General features: G+C 39.9%; 1 long non-coding RNA gene across 2 annotated transcripts; it reads right to left on the bottom strand.

Annotated features, from left to right (window-relative positions):
* Positions 1-6,747: 6,747 nt before the first annotated feature.
* Positions 6,748-14,791, bottom strand: LOC121294473. 2 transcript variants are annotated; one of them, XR_005946798.1, is made up of 4 exons: positions 13,641-14,791; positions 13,161-13,352; positions 9,574-9,665; positions 6,748-8,534 (listed from the first exon to the last, which is right to left on the bottom strand). It is a non-coding gene; the product is annotated as an uncharacterized LOC121294473 (long non-coding RNA). The 2 variants fall into 2 exon arrangements; XR_005946797.1 differs by having other exon boundaries at positions 13,161-14,791.
* Positions 14,792-15,126: the final 335 nt, after the last annotated feature.

The raw sequence follows: 15,126 nt of genomic DNA, 5'->3' as shown, positions 1-15,126 counted from the left end.
AGCGAGTTATGATAGATTTGGCTGGGGGTCCCCTCTGGCTTGTGGAGGATGAGGCCGGTGTGGCTGGGCCTCTAACGTTGGGAAGTGAGCTTCACTTGCCCCCAAAAGATGACCCTGGCTCCCTGCAACTATGCCACCAATGCAAAGAAAAGAAATAGAGGATTAACAGCTTGACAGCAGGGGCGGGCGCTGAGGGCACAGCGGGGATTGAGGATGCAGGTCCACAGTGGAGGGCAAGATGGGTCAGTGGCATTGTCAGCTGTGTAGCAATACACAAATACAGCGACAAGCAAACGAAAAACATAAGACAGAGAATAAGGGCATGGCTTGAGGTTTAAACAGGGAGATGGGCAGATATATTGGCGGGACCCCCAAGGTTACAATTCTGAAGTTTCCAATCTGCAGTAAAAGCATGACCTGACATCTCCACTATGACCCTGTTGTCATGGGCCCGTATTCATAAAACAACTTATTTTAAGTTCACTTAAGTACAAAGTACACCACTAAGATAAGTGCCTCACTTAGATTTGAATTCATAAACGGTCTGAAATGCCTGCTTAACTTGCAGTTACAAAGAAGGCCACTTTGTCTGTTGCTAGGAATTGCGACACAAACTAACGTATTCTGATCCGTGTTTTTTTTTTAACCCCGTTAAATACAATGGAACCCGAGAAGAAAAGGCAAAAACCCAATTTCTCTGAATACGATAAAATAAAATTAATTGAAGAATATAAAAAAAAGAAATGAAACACCGTGTCCTAAACTTTCTAATAAAGTAACATCCCGCATGAAGCATGATGGACATCTGTACGGTTTAAACAGCCAAAATCCAGCCTTGTCAGAAAGATTGGCAGAATATGTGCAGCACCATGAAGGAGGAGTACTGCAAATACAAGAAGGCATCAACAGAAACTGGTAAATAATAGAACACAAAACATTGTGAACACAATATAGTAATTTAATTAAACTGTAGGCTAATATGAAAGAAGTTAACCTCTGCTATTTTTTTACTTTCACAAATATCTAGTAAACAGAAACATTTACCCGTTCAAAGCACAGTAAAGCTCCCTAAACTAAGTTTTTCTGTCTCTTTCCGGGATCACTTTTCCCGGCCCTAATAGCTTCCACCAATCAGATCACACTAATATGCAACGAAAACAAATTGCACACTTGTATTGGATATTTGTACTGCATTCATTTGGTTATGCCTTACTTCATTTGTAGTAGGCGATCCTCTGCCAGCTGAGCCATTGCATGTCTTGCAGAAATTATGCGATCTCCTTGGTGAGGATTCCCCTACAGTAAGCGGTATTACTGGGGGAATTGACAGTTTGAAAGATCAAGCCACTCCATCAAGCCCCGCACAAATCAACAGTAAAAGGTATCTCCCCAGAACTAATTGTGTCAGCATATCATGTTAATTAGGCCTACGAAGTATTTCTAAAATCTAATGATCACAGAAATGTAACCAAATAAAACAATGTAGCTGCACTATTTGCAAAAAAACATAAAGCATAAAAATTATTAAAAAAAAAAAAAAAAGTATCTTAATTATATGTATATTAGGATTTTTGTTTTTAGTTTCACAACTCCACTGATTGCCCTGGAATATAAACTCAAAACTGCAGCTAGACCAAAAACGAGTGTAGCATGGAAGGAAACAAATGACATCATCAACATGCAGAGAGAACTGCTGCTTTTAGTAAAGGAAAAATCAACATCGGAAATAGAAAAATTAAAAATGGAAAAACAAAAATTTTTTCTAAAAATGAAGTGCTTTTACTAAAAACAACTCTTCTTTTACAGTTTGAGTATCTCAAGGCTCAAACAGACCACCTGTATGAATTTAACCTTGATGAACTGTAAGCACTGTAGCGACAGTATTTTCAATTATTATATTATTATTATTTAAATGATTAAAATATTTAAAAAGTCATATAGTGTTTCATATTTTCAATTAATTTTTGGGAAGGGGAACCTGAGGATCTGTATTGCAATATATTGCAATACTGAAGACAATATTACAATGTATTGTGATACATATTGGAATTCAATGTTGAATGCTGCTTTTTTTTTGCTACCAAAATAAATCTACATATATAAACTATTCTTTTTATCATTTTTATAGAATGTAATATGACAAATTAAAACTCTCATATGAAATGCCTAGCACTTAATTTTTTGATGGATCCTCTGAAGTGTGTGCATGTGTTCCCAATTTGAAAAACTGTGCTGGTCTGAAAGCTATTTCTATGAAATTAAATTGTCTACATATAATAAAACCAAATATTCCTTTTTATCATTTTCATTATAGAAGTTATTCACACGCGAAACTAAAAAGCCCATTTGATTTATGTTAAATGTTTTTTTTTTTTTTTTTTTATTATTAACACTATGTCCCTCTTTATTCTCCATTCATTTGATATGTTTTTTTTTTTTATAAACATGTTTTTTTCATTTTATATTAAACATGTTTTTCAAAAGTACATTCTATGACTTTAAATACAGGCCTAAAGCTGCTTTATATATAAGTGCAGAGACCTGGGGTTTGGAGTAAACGACTGACCTTGCTTTTAAGATTTATATATATATATACAAAAGCATACATAAGGGCTACACATTTATTTAAAATAAAATAAAAAATACTACTAAGTAATGTTATAAACTATTTACTGATGTATCTGCTTTGCATGTGTTTTTTCTCACAACTTACAGTACCAGAACAGCTGTTTTGTTTTTTATGCTGTATGTCTAGGGAAAAAAAAAGATATTCAGAATACAGTGTAAAATGACATTGTCCACTGCTGTCAGCAGATAGTCTTTAAAACTTAAATGTAAAAAGAATTACAATTGCACTGATACAGTTCTCAGATTGGTGATGAATGAAAAATAACTGAGCGTTTTGTGTAATTCGCAATTTTATTGGATGCAGAGCTCCAGAAAAAAAGACGGGGGGGGACGGGGACGGACAGACATGATATACTATACAGGGCATCTGGTGTTGAAGTCACTGACCTGGATCATCAGCTTTCGAATATCTTTTTGAAACGTACTATTTTATGGTAAAATACGGTTTACCGTTGTAAAATAAAGATTTATCTACGAAAGTTTTGTCGGTTTAACAACCGACATTTTTACGGTTATACAGTGTTGACTAGTTCCCACTTTAAAAGGGGGATTTTCAGCGTACGTTCTACGGTCCGTAATTAGATAATTTACAATAGAGCTCAAGTTACATGTGTTGTTGTTTCACTTAAAGATATTAAACCAAAATACGTTTGATATAAAAATTAACACACACGGCCATGACAATCTACATTATGACTGTTAGCGACATACAAACATGGGTGGTCGCACAAGACTAAAGGGCGCTGGAACTAGGGGTGCTGGGGGTGCAGCAGCACCCCTTGGCTTTGTATGGCTTCCATCATATACAGGGGTTACAGTTTTGTGCAATGGCTTTCAGCACCCCCAGTTTAAAAATTGTTTCAGTGCCACTGCCACCAGCATATTTTACTTCAGCCTTGCATAAACAACATACTGCAATGGTTGATGCTATAGAGTCATCCTTTTTGGATTATTTTTATAAGGAAATGATTCCACACATGACTTTGCTTTGCACAATTTAAGCAGCTCAAAATCTATGTGTGCTTCTGCCATAGTGTCTTTTGTGTTAGCACAGCTTGCATTACGAGTTCTGTAAGTGAGTATCTCGCGAAATAATAGCCGACTATATCGGTTGTTGTATTGCCTGATGAATATCGCAATATACTGGTATACCAGTGTTATCGTGCACCTCTAATATAAACTATTCGCTGCTATTGGGGCTTGTGGTTTACTGGAGCAGCCTCAAGCAGTGAATAAAAAACATATAGGTTCATTCAGTAGCCTCTCTCTTTCTTTCTCGCTCGCTCGTGGTGCATGCTGGGAGTGGTGCGTTTTGCTTGAGTGGTTGAGTGGTGAGATCGCTCTGCGTATCTCTTTGTATTTTAATTTTTATGCACTGTTTTTATTTTGTGTGCACTGTTCTTAATTAGTTTTATGCGCACTCTGTGGTCTTCTAACGCTTAGGGCCATTATGGCCCAATGCGAGTGAAGACCCCCCCCCCCGTTTTCTTTTGAGTCCCTGTCCCGCAGACATGGGATTAAGGTAGTGACAGAAGAGTATGTGTCTGTGGAGGAGTGTGTACTGGCATGGTTAAGATAATAGGGTGTAATAATGTAAAGTCTGCATCGCGTATGAATCAAGCCGTGGTGATTTTTCTTAGTGACGAGACTCTGGTGAATAAAGTGGTAGAGGAGGGGATCGTGGTTAAAGACACTTTCATCTGTGTTCTGCCGCTGTCTTCACTGGTTACTAGTCACTATCTCTAATGCTCTTCCGTTCATGAAAAATGAGCGCTTGGAGAGAGAGCTGATTCATTATGGAAAGATAATGTGCCTGGTTTATGTAGCTTACATTGGGTTCTAAAAACCCAGAGATCAGGAATGTAGTGTCCTTCCGTCTGCAGCTTTTCATGGATTTTAACTACCCTGTAAATGACTCCATAGGCAGGAACCATACAAAGCCACACACCCAGTCTGCCAGGGAGCTCTCTGCTATTGTAAATAGTTTGTTTTTATATATATACATTTATTCATTGCCAATTATTTTTGTTATTTTCTCCCAATTTGAAATGCCCAATTATTATTTAGGCTCAGCTCATCGCTACCACCTCTGCGCTGACTCAGGAGCCACGAAGATGAACACACGCTGTCCTCTGAAGTGTGTGCCGTCAGCCGACCGCCTCTTAATACACTGTGGATTCACCATGCAGCCACCCAGGAGCTACAGCATAGGAGGACAATGCAGATCCTGGACAGCTAACAGGCAAGCCCGCAGGCACCCGGCCAGACTACAGGGGTCGCTGGTGCATTGTGGCCGACCTAGACCCCCCCCCCCGGCGATGCTCAGCCAATTGAGTGCCGCCTCCTGGAACTCCAGTCCACGTTCGGCTGTGGAATAGCCCAGACTTTAACCGGCGATGTCCAGGCTATAGGGTACATCCTGCACTCATGCAGAGAGCCTTTGCTGGATGCACTACTCGGGAGCCCTTTTATTATAAATAGTTTTGATCTAGTTGATGTGTGGAGAAATAAAATAACTAAAACTAGACAGTATACATGGGTGAGAGCTAGTGCCACTAATTTGTCATGTGCCCAGTTAGATCGTTTTTATATGTTTAGTCATCATTTTAATTGTGTTAAGAATTGTGTTATTGTGCCAAAATGGCTGCCAGATCATAGTATTGTTTTATTCACTGTTGTGTTACCTCATCTTGGCATTTTAACATTAGACTTTTGCAAGATACTTATTTTTTAGATTGTTTAAAATGACCTGAGGGTGCATGAGGGGCTGGTGCGCTCACGATTCCAAAACATAAATAACATTGATGCCCCATCACAGTACTTCTTCAGCCTGGAGAAGAGGGTAGCCGATCGCAAGCAAATTCATTGTTTAAGGACGGATTCAGGGAATGAACTGTGGCAGCCGGCAGCTATTCAATGCTGTGTTTTAGAGTATTATTCTGGACTGTACACTGCAGAGATTGTCTCACAGGATAGCGAGGCACAGCTGCTCTTCTAGGTCCGTCAGGGGGAGAAGAGGGCCTACAGCCATCCCGCCACATTAAAAGAACTGTCTGCCGCCCTGGAGGTGCTGCACACTGGGAAAGCTCCAGGCATTGACGGCCTGCCTGTGGAATTCTTTAAAATTATTTTTGGACACAGTTAGGTGAAGATCTCCTGCAGGTGCTGAAAGAGAATACTAGAGAGGAGGAGCTGCCCCTTAGCTGCCGGTGTGCTGTCCTCACTCTGCTGCCCAGGGAGGGGGACCTCTGCTGCATTAAGAACTGGAGGCAAGTTATCCTATTGTGCACGGACTCTAAATTCTGGTCAAAATCAACGGCCAACAGGCGAAGACTGTGATGAGGGAAATAGTGCACCATGGCCAGACATACTGTGTGCCAAATAAGTCTATTTTTTCAACATGCAGGATGATTTTGCCTGACTAGGAAAAAGCTTTTTATCGGGCTGATCATGGCTATCTCCTAAAAATTTAAGAAGCTTTTGGATTTTACCGTTTTTTCATCCCAAATTTCGCTGTTCTATAGCAACATCTTTCATGTCTTGAAGATAAACAGGTTATTGAGCTGTCCTTTTCCAGTGCATAGGGGGGTGCTTCAGGGATGTCCCCTATTGGGCATGCTTTACTGTCTGGCAATTAAACCCATGGTTCATTGTTACTGACCGGAGTGGTGGTACCCCATTGCCCCGTGGAATCAGTAAGGGTGACTGGGTATGCAGATGACATCACTGTCTTCATTACAGGATAGCAGGATTCGCTTAACCTGCATCAATGTCAAAAGGCCTTGGAGAGCATCCTCGACCAGGATCAATTGGACCACTCTGCTGGGCTGCTGCCAGGGACAGGCCCTCCCTGTAATGCCAGCGGGACTACAGTGGCGGCTGTGAAGTGTCTAGGCATGTTCGTACGGACAGATAGAACAACATCCTTGATGAACTGGGGGGGGGGGGGGGGGGGGGGAGCAGGTAAAGAGCAGGTTGCAGAGGTGGCGCTGATTACTCCCACAGAAGTAGAGCTTTGATAATTAATAACGTGGTGGCCTCCATGTTGTGGCACCATATGGCCTGTGTGGAGCCACCTGCGGTGCTTTTTTTTGGGCCTCAAGGGTCAATGGAGTGTTACAGAACGAGTTGGTGCAGTTCTTTTGGGACGGGATGCAATGGCTTCGGCAGGGTGTACTGTACCTCCCATGGGAGGAGGGGCGCAGGGCCTGACTGATCTGGCCAGCAGAGTGGCAGTTTTCCAGCTGCAGGTCCTGTAGAAGTTACTGTATTCCACAGAGACAGTGAGTTAGAGGCCCTGGGTCTTTGCTTTTTGAGATAAGTTAGGGGCTGGAGTATGATAGACACATGTTCCTGCTGGACACTGCAAAACTGGACCTCTCCCAGCTCCTGCAGTTCTACAGTGGCTTGTTCCATGCCTGGATTCCTCCTCCATAACATTGAAACCCCAGAGAATACGAGTTATACTTTCAACCTCCACTTTGTTACAGGCAGTCCCCTTGATGGCAGGCCGGGCATGTATTTGTCACGGTCCCCCCTGCTGACCAGGCCTCATCAGATCAGTTCCTCTTTCTCCTCGAAGTGCAGGGCCAGCAGCTGGATCTATAAGCACTGGCAGGGGGGTTTCAAATTATGACCCCGCACTGTAATGTACACATATTCATCAGTGTGGAAATTCATCATACAAAGTTCCACAATAACAATCTATATCTTCTTGCAAAATGAAAACGATCCAATAAGCACCTGGGGTTGAAGAGGCCAGAACCTACAGAACTTTAAAAACTGTTCTCAGTTTTGCTCTGCATTTACAGCAAATCATAGCATGCTTTGTTTTACAGATATTAGATTTTTCTAAATGAAAAGTCAATGTTACAAAAGTCTAAAGTAACATGTGTACATGCATTTTGTCTGTTTCTTGGTAGTCCCCAGTTAGTTTACCTGCTTAAAGGGAATCAGTCCCCAAAGTACCATTCCAGACAGTAGCGAAAGATGCAGAGTTTCACAATCAGCTACAAATAATCCTGCAACATTAACATTAGTTATGCATGACAGACCTCGTTACTACAATAACCTGAAGTAAAACCATATCTTGAACTTGCTCTAATGTATCCACTCTATAATGCAACTGGTTCATAACTGCTATTTTAGTGTAAACCGACTTAACAAAATATTCTATGCAAAATCAATGGCCAGCGATTACCATGGAGCTAAATGACTAAAGTATACAAACATGCACAGTTTACCAGCAGGTTTTAACAGCAGTACAATGCTAAGCTATAGTGCCATTACATTGCTTTAATAGTGATAGTGCTGATGCTGTGTCTGCCCTTTCATTGCAGTTAAACTGCCATAGATTTCCAAATGGAGCTATATTTTTTACCTAGAAATTAGAACTTAGAAATTAAAATGTCATAACTACTTGTCATAAGCAGCCAAGCTTTGATGTTTGTCTATGTATTACAAGGATTTACAACACATAACTATAGTACACAACATAAAGTAGTACAAATGAGATGAATCTGCCCTGTGATATATCCCTCCACGTGATCTCTTCACTGCGGCAGTAGTAGGTAAGAGATTCACGTTCATTAGCAAGGGTCTCTTGTAATGTTCTGATTCTAAGGCTGTGTCCCTTTCTTCTGAGGTTGATCACACCACCCTGTGCACTGACCCTGCTCCAGTTCTCTGCTGTGAGGGGCGGCCTGGCTCCAGCAAGGCAGAAGTGTCTGCCGGGGGGTCAGGGCAGACAAACTGCTCAATGACGAAGGTGACAGGCACTGCCACAAGCAGCAACACCCAAGCCAGGGCTCCCAGCCAATAGCAAGAGCCGAGCTGAGCGATGTCACCGGCGATCTCATCTCTGTGGTGTCTAGTAAAGAGAGACCAGCTGATGAGGAAGAAAAGACCTGAAAGAAAGGAAGGGTGCATTACAGAGTGAGACCTGGAACCAAGCAGGGCAAAACTGCTCAAATGTGGACTTTCATTTTAACCTTTTATACACAGGGTGATTCATAAGTAATTAAAGAAAAACATTATTACAGGACAAACAGCTCTGCCGTTGTCCTGACACATGGAAACCCATTGATTCCAGTTAGCTACAGTGAGCACTGCGTTATCCTGACACATGGCAATCCTGATTCCAGTTAGCTACAGTGAGCACTGCGTTGTCCTGACACATGGAAACCCTTTCATTCCAGTTAACTACAGTAAGATCACAATATAGCTTTGTGGTGTTTTGCACATTCCTTCCTAATCTGGCCTGACTTTTAGCCCGACAAGAAGTGTTCCAAGGGCCTCATGTTTGTTAAACAGGGAGGCCTCTGTGACCCGTCCAGCTTGGAAGGCGTGTTTTGTAATAATGTTTTTTCCTATGGTATACTGTTTGTAAATTTCATGTATACACAACTGAATATAAAAATAGTCACTTGAATTATTTTTGGTTTGGGGAACGTTTAGGCACAAATTGTTTTGTATTTTCTGCAATTATCAATGCATTGTATCTATAACATCAAAACGCTCAATAAGACTATACACTCGAAGAAGCTTCCCGTTTCTCTACTTGACTTACTTTCTTATAGTTTTACATCATATACTATGTGCACAGTCAGCAACAGACTAAACAGAACTGCAGCCACAAAGAAGCTATATTTCATCTCTTACACCAAGCAACTCACTTGTTTGTTCTTTGGCTATATTACATAAACATAATACAATAATAAATTGAACATCTTGTGAAATAACAGTTTCACTTGTGTATGTTTATACACTGAATACGCTATAGAAGGATCACATGTTCCAGAGCTAATTCCTTGGAATGGTGAGGCAGTGACTGTGGCATTATTCCTGTCTGGTCACAAGGTGTCACTGTTGCTCCTAGTATAGATTTCTTCTATACTTCTATATAAAAGGAACTATAGTTCCTTTTTTTAAAAAGAATGTACTCACCAAAAATCTTGATGTAGTCGTCCCATTGAGCCCCTAGGCCCTGCTGTGGCAGTGATCTTTACTGACGACGAGTCTGTTTAGCACATTGTGGTCTGTGGAAATGCCAGATACAAGACACAGGGTCTTACTTCGATTTAAAGGGGTTTCTATTCCCATCTACCAAGGTGCTGACCACCCCTTCCTAGTGCTGGCTCACCTGTCCACTTTCATTGCTCTAAATAGTTTGCCCACAGTTCCATACATTACAAAACTACAGCTATGGCCAAAAGTTTTAAATCACCTAGGACAGAGACATAATGATATCTCTATATATATATATATATATATATATATATATATATATATATATATATATATATATATATATATATATATATATATATACATACACACACACACACACACACACACACACACACACACACACACACACACACACACACACACACACACACACACAGCACAGCCTAACTTCAAGTGATATTGTTTGGGTAGAATAAATGAACCCCCTTTTTTTAAAATTACTAGCAAGCAGCAAAAACATTTTTTTTTTTTTTTTTTTTTTTTTTTTTATGGAAACTAGCCTTATTAGAACAATCACTTTTACAAAATCTACCCGGTAGTGACTGACATTGAACTTTCTCCAGTGTGAATGTGTTACTCTCAGTGAAAACAAAAATCTTGGCAGGCTAATTCGAAGATAAGGCTGATTCATAGATAACCTATTGTAGTGCGAATCATGTTGCCGTCTTCACACAAACTGCAACCATGGCAACAGGCATGAGGCGGTAACAAGATTGAAACAGCGTGCATTGAGAAAAGCATGAAAAATATGAAGCAATCTACGCTGGATATGTTTTTCAAGAGAAAGGGCACGTAATTATTGTATTCAGCATGTAAGTGTACTTTTTATTTTTTTCATTTCTTTACTGTTTTCTTTTAAATATACAGTTTAAATGTTGATCAATGTGAAGTTGTCTTGAAAGAACTACTGTATACTGTATAAAGATGTTCAATTGAATTTGGGCTTTTCTTCATTATTCTGATACAGAAAATTGCCAAACCCTATTATAGTGAACAACCTGATATAACGAACATTTCTCCAGGTCCCAGGAGGGTTTGTGATAATGAAGTCAGACTATGTGTATATACAGTGCCGTGAAAAAGTATTTGAAATGAAAACGTTATTGCCCCCCTAGTTAACTCAACCCAATTAAAGGGATAATTAGGGTCAGCTGTTTGAATACTTTGGTTAACAATCAGGCTTGATTTGGGCCAGCCCTTCCCAATATAAATCTGACTAACCTTGGCCCTTACCATCAGAGTGAAGTTGTCAGCACACAGGTTCTAGAGGCACATCAAGCCACGATCAAACAAAATTCCTGAAGACCTCCGGAAAGGGTTACAAAGCCATTTCTAAGGGCATGGGGCTCCACCAAAGCACAGTCAGAGCCATATTGTCCAAATGGAAAAAGTTTGGGACAGTAGTGAATCTTCCCAGGAGTGGCCGTCCTACCAAAATCTCTCCAAGAGCAAGGCGTAAAATCGTCCAGGAAGTCACAAAGAACCCTAGAACAACATCCAGGGATCTGCAGGCCTCTCTCGCCTCGGCTAAGGTCAGTATTCATGACTCCACCATCAGAAAGACTGGGCAAAAATGGGATTCATGCAGAGTAGCAAGGTGGAAACCACTGCTCACTAAGAAGATCATGAATGCTCGTTTCAAGTTTGCCAAAAAGCAACTGGATGATACTCAAGAGTTCTGGAACATTGTTCTGTGAACAGATGAGTCAAAAGTGGAACTTTTTGGTCAATATTGGCCCTGTTTTGTCTGGCAAAAACCAAACACTGGATTCCACAGTAAGAACCTCATACCAACGGTCAAGCATTTGGGGATGTTTTGCTGCATTAGGACCTGGAAGACTTGCCATCATTGAAGGAACCATGAATTCTGCTCTGTATCAGAGAATTCTATAGGAAAATGTCAGGCCATCCGTCCGTGAGCTGGAGATGAACACACAAGCAAGTCTACATCAGAATGGTTGAACGACAAGAAATTTAAAGTTTTGGAATGGCCTAGTCAAAGTCCAGACCTAAACCCCAAATTGAGATGTTGTGGCAGGTCCTGAAACAAGCAGTTTATGCTTGAAAACCAACAAATGTCACTGAGTTGAAGCAGTTCTGCATGAAGGAGTGGGCCAAAAGTCCTCCACGGCGCTGTGAAAGACTGATCAATAACTATAGGAAGCGTTTGGTTGCAGTTATTGCTGCTAAAGGTGGCATAACCAGTTATTGAGTCTAAGGTGGCGATTACTTTTTCACACGGGGACATTGGGTGTTGCATAACTTTCTTTAATAAATAAATGAAATAAGTATGAAACTGTTGTGTTATTTGTTCACTCAGGGTCCCTTTTATCTAATATTAGATTTTGGTTGAAGATCTCATAACATTCAGTATCAAAAATATCCAGAAATGCAGAAAATCAGACGGGGGGGGCAAATAATTTTTCACGGCACTGTATGTATGTATGTATGTATGTATGTATGTATGTATGTATGTATGTATGTGTATATATATATATATATATATACACACACACTTTTATTTTACATTATATAATCAAAGAAATTTGATTATTATTTAACATTATATCATCACAGAAGTCTACCAGAAGTCATAATACTAGAACAATATTTCATGTCATGTTAGATGTCACATTTTTCAATTATTGTCAGTTTTTCGTTATATGGAAAACTACAAAGCAGTATGTCATTTATTATGTTAATGTAACATTATTCAGCAGGTTTCATTAAACTTTATTAATCAAAATGTGTTCATTCTATATCTGGTCAGAGGACAAGCAGCTATATACACACACTAACTAATACATTTGTAAAATGTGTAATGGGATCTCTTGTTTTGTTTTTGAATTGGTAAGTATTTAATAAGTACAGAAAATGAATGTTACGTTTCCAGTAATTCTGCAGTTTAATCATTCATATACTGCCCTATACATTTACTGTGCTTTCTTTTCTTGTTTACACTGTGCTTTACTAAGCTGCGATTTACCAGTGGCTCTATTCTTAGACTTTAGAAATTGCGTCTGTGAACTGAAACTCGACGCCAGGGGGCGCTGCAACACTGCTCTCTTGAAATGGCAGTGGATTCATTCCATTTCATTGTAGATGATGGGAGTGTTTGAATGCGTCAGTTACTCAATGCTTTTAACATGGAAACAATATCTAAACAAACTGCTCTGTTTACAATGGATATGTGACTTTTTCTCTTCAATCTAAAACTTAAATGAGACCATGAATACAATACCGGTATATAGAGCCTGTTGAAATCGACTGGTGGTAAAGAGTAGCATTTCACATGTGATGTGATAACAGTGATCTTATGATTGAAAATGAAAAGCAACATAACCTAGTGTAGTACCAGATGTTTTAAAATAAACAAACATATTTACATGTGTTTGTTTCAAATCTGCCCATTTGAGACCTATATAACGAATGGGGTATGTAATAATTGTGTTAGCTTATCACGAAGTGCAGTGCATTCATTGCAAGGCTGCAGATAACCGTACCTGTAGGGAAGAGGATGACCAACAGGAGCGTGCCTGGGAAGAGAACCTGGCCCCCGTTCACCTGGGGGGAAGTGGAAGTGTAGGACCTGCTGGTGTAAGAGGACCAGCAAAAAATGAAGAGCAGACACACACAGCTGCAGCTCCCAGCCAGGATGAAGGCAATGATTGCAAACATGCGCTCCACTTCCAGCACTGCACAAGACAAGGGAGGAGCAAACATTACTGTCAGAGAGTGGGGGCAAGGGAGAACGCGTCTACACAGCGATACAGTATATTACCAGGGAGACAGGGGGCAGAACACAGCGGTATAGTACTAGCAGTAGTAAAATTGGCACTCTGGTTAAGCTGAGAAGGAGTTGAGAAATAGTTTGTTATTTTTCAGTGCTGAAATGCCTAGGTACTAGGATTGACCGAAAACCCAAATATTTATTTCCACAAAATAACAATAAAGTGGAGGTATTTCAAAGGAACCCCACTCACCTGCATCTTGTCTCTTGGGACACTCAGCCTTCAGAGCGCTTCCTCCAGCAGTCTGCGAAGGTGTCATTACCCGTGATCCACAGACCCTCGCCCCTGATCCAGTCGGGGCTCCACACTGCATAGAGCACAAGGAGGCAGCCAGCCAGACCAAGCAGAGACTCGATTTTCCTGAAGCGGCTGGTCAAGTTCTCCCATTCGCATGCCTTCGTGATGTTATGTGCGTTTACTTAAGATTCAGAAATGAGTGAGAAGCAGCTGCAAATCCGGTATTTTCTAACTAAAAAGCAAAACATTCACTCAAGTCTGCCAGTAACAGAGTCGGTTACTTCTTCAAAAAAGGTACAGAAGGAAAAATCCTAGGTAAGATGTTAAATCCGATATATAACTAGTAACAAAACGATTACGGAGCTAAACTACATTCACAGGACGTCCAGTTAGTGAAACGTCCAGTAAAGTATAATTTAATTGGATTTTAGTGCAGGTGGAAAACTGGAGTTCACGCTGTGGACATGGCATGGTTATACGGCTATGAAATATCAAGGTACATATCTATATGAAATTATATTGAAAATGTTTTCTCTCCTTTTAGGTATTTGATAGTGTTAACAACAAAAAACTGCAATTAACACTAGAACCGCCAAGGCCGTTGTCACGGAAACGAAGTAGCCGCTTGCCTTTTGCGCATGCGCGAAATTATAACTTTAGAGGGCAGGTTGTGTTGTGGTCGGCATTCTGTGAACTTTAATTGTCAAACTGTATTTGATGTGTGATCGCCGTCTTTCTACATAGTACATTGTTTTAAATGTTGTGACAGTATTTTTAGAATATATATTTTAAGTGAAAAAAATAATATCGTTTTAATAATACTACTTTGTAATATGACATAACGTTAAGTTCATTATTATATTAGGAATAGACTATTGTTTCATATAATCTATAGCTGTTTTTATTTAATCTGAGCGGTTAACTTTACCTTACCACATAGTTTACAAAGACCTGGTAAACTCTCACACCAGAGTTAAAAAAACAATATGTCATTTTACATTTTTAATCCGTCCTTCGGATGAAACGTACCGAGGTCAACAGTTGTTGATTCATAGCTACCCCCTAGCCTCTGAAAGTTGCTTTGGATAGAATCGCCTGTTAAATGACCTAATAATAATAATAATAAGAAGAAGAAGAAGAAGAAGAAGAAGAATAAGAAGAAAAAAGAAGAAGAAGAAAATAAACCGTCGGTACTGAGTTGAAGTTGTTCATGTTTCAAACGTTAGTAAAATACATAAATGCATTATTTCATCAATAATTAGTAAGCATATATTGTGCAATTTACTTATGTTTAACATATGTTGACAGTTCAGCATGTCTTGCATTCACGCGAGGAAAGAAACTTCATCTCCTCATTGGCTGCACCTTTAACGCTATTTGCATAATTGGATTGGATATAGTTTACATTATTCTGTTTTTTATTGGTTACATCTGTGAAGAT

This window comes from Polyodon spathula, chromosome 19 (genome assembly GCF_017654505.1).
Source record: "Polyodon spathula isolate WHYD16114869_AA chromosome 19, ASM1765450v1, whole genome shotgun sequence".
NCBI classification, from domain to species: domain Eukaryota; kingdom Metazoa; phylum Chordata; class Actinopteri; order Acipenseriformes; family Polyodontidae; genus Polyodon; species Polyodon spathula.
This window is presented reverse-complemented; position numbering and strand designations above follow the sequence as displayed.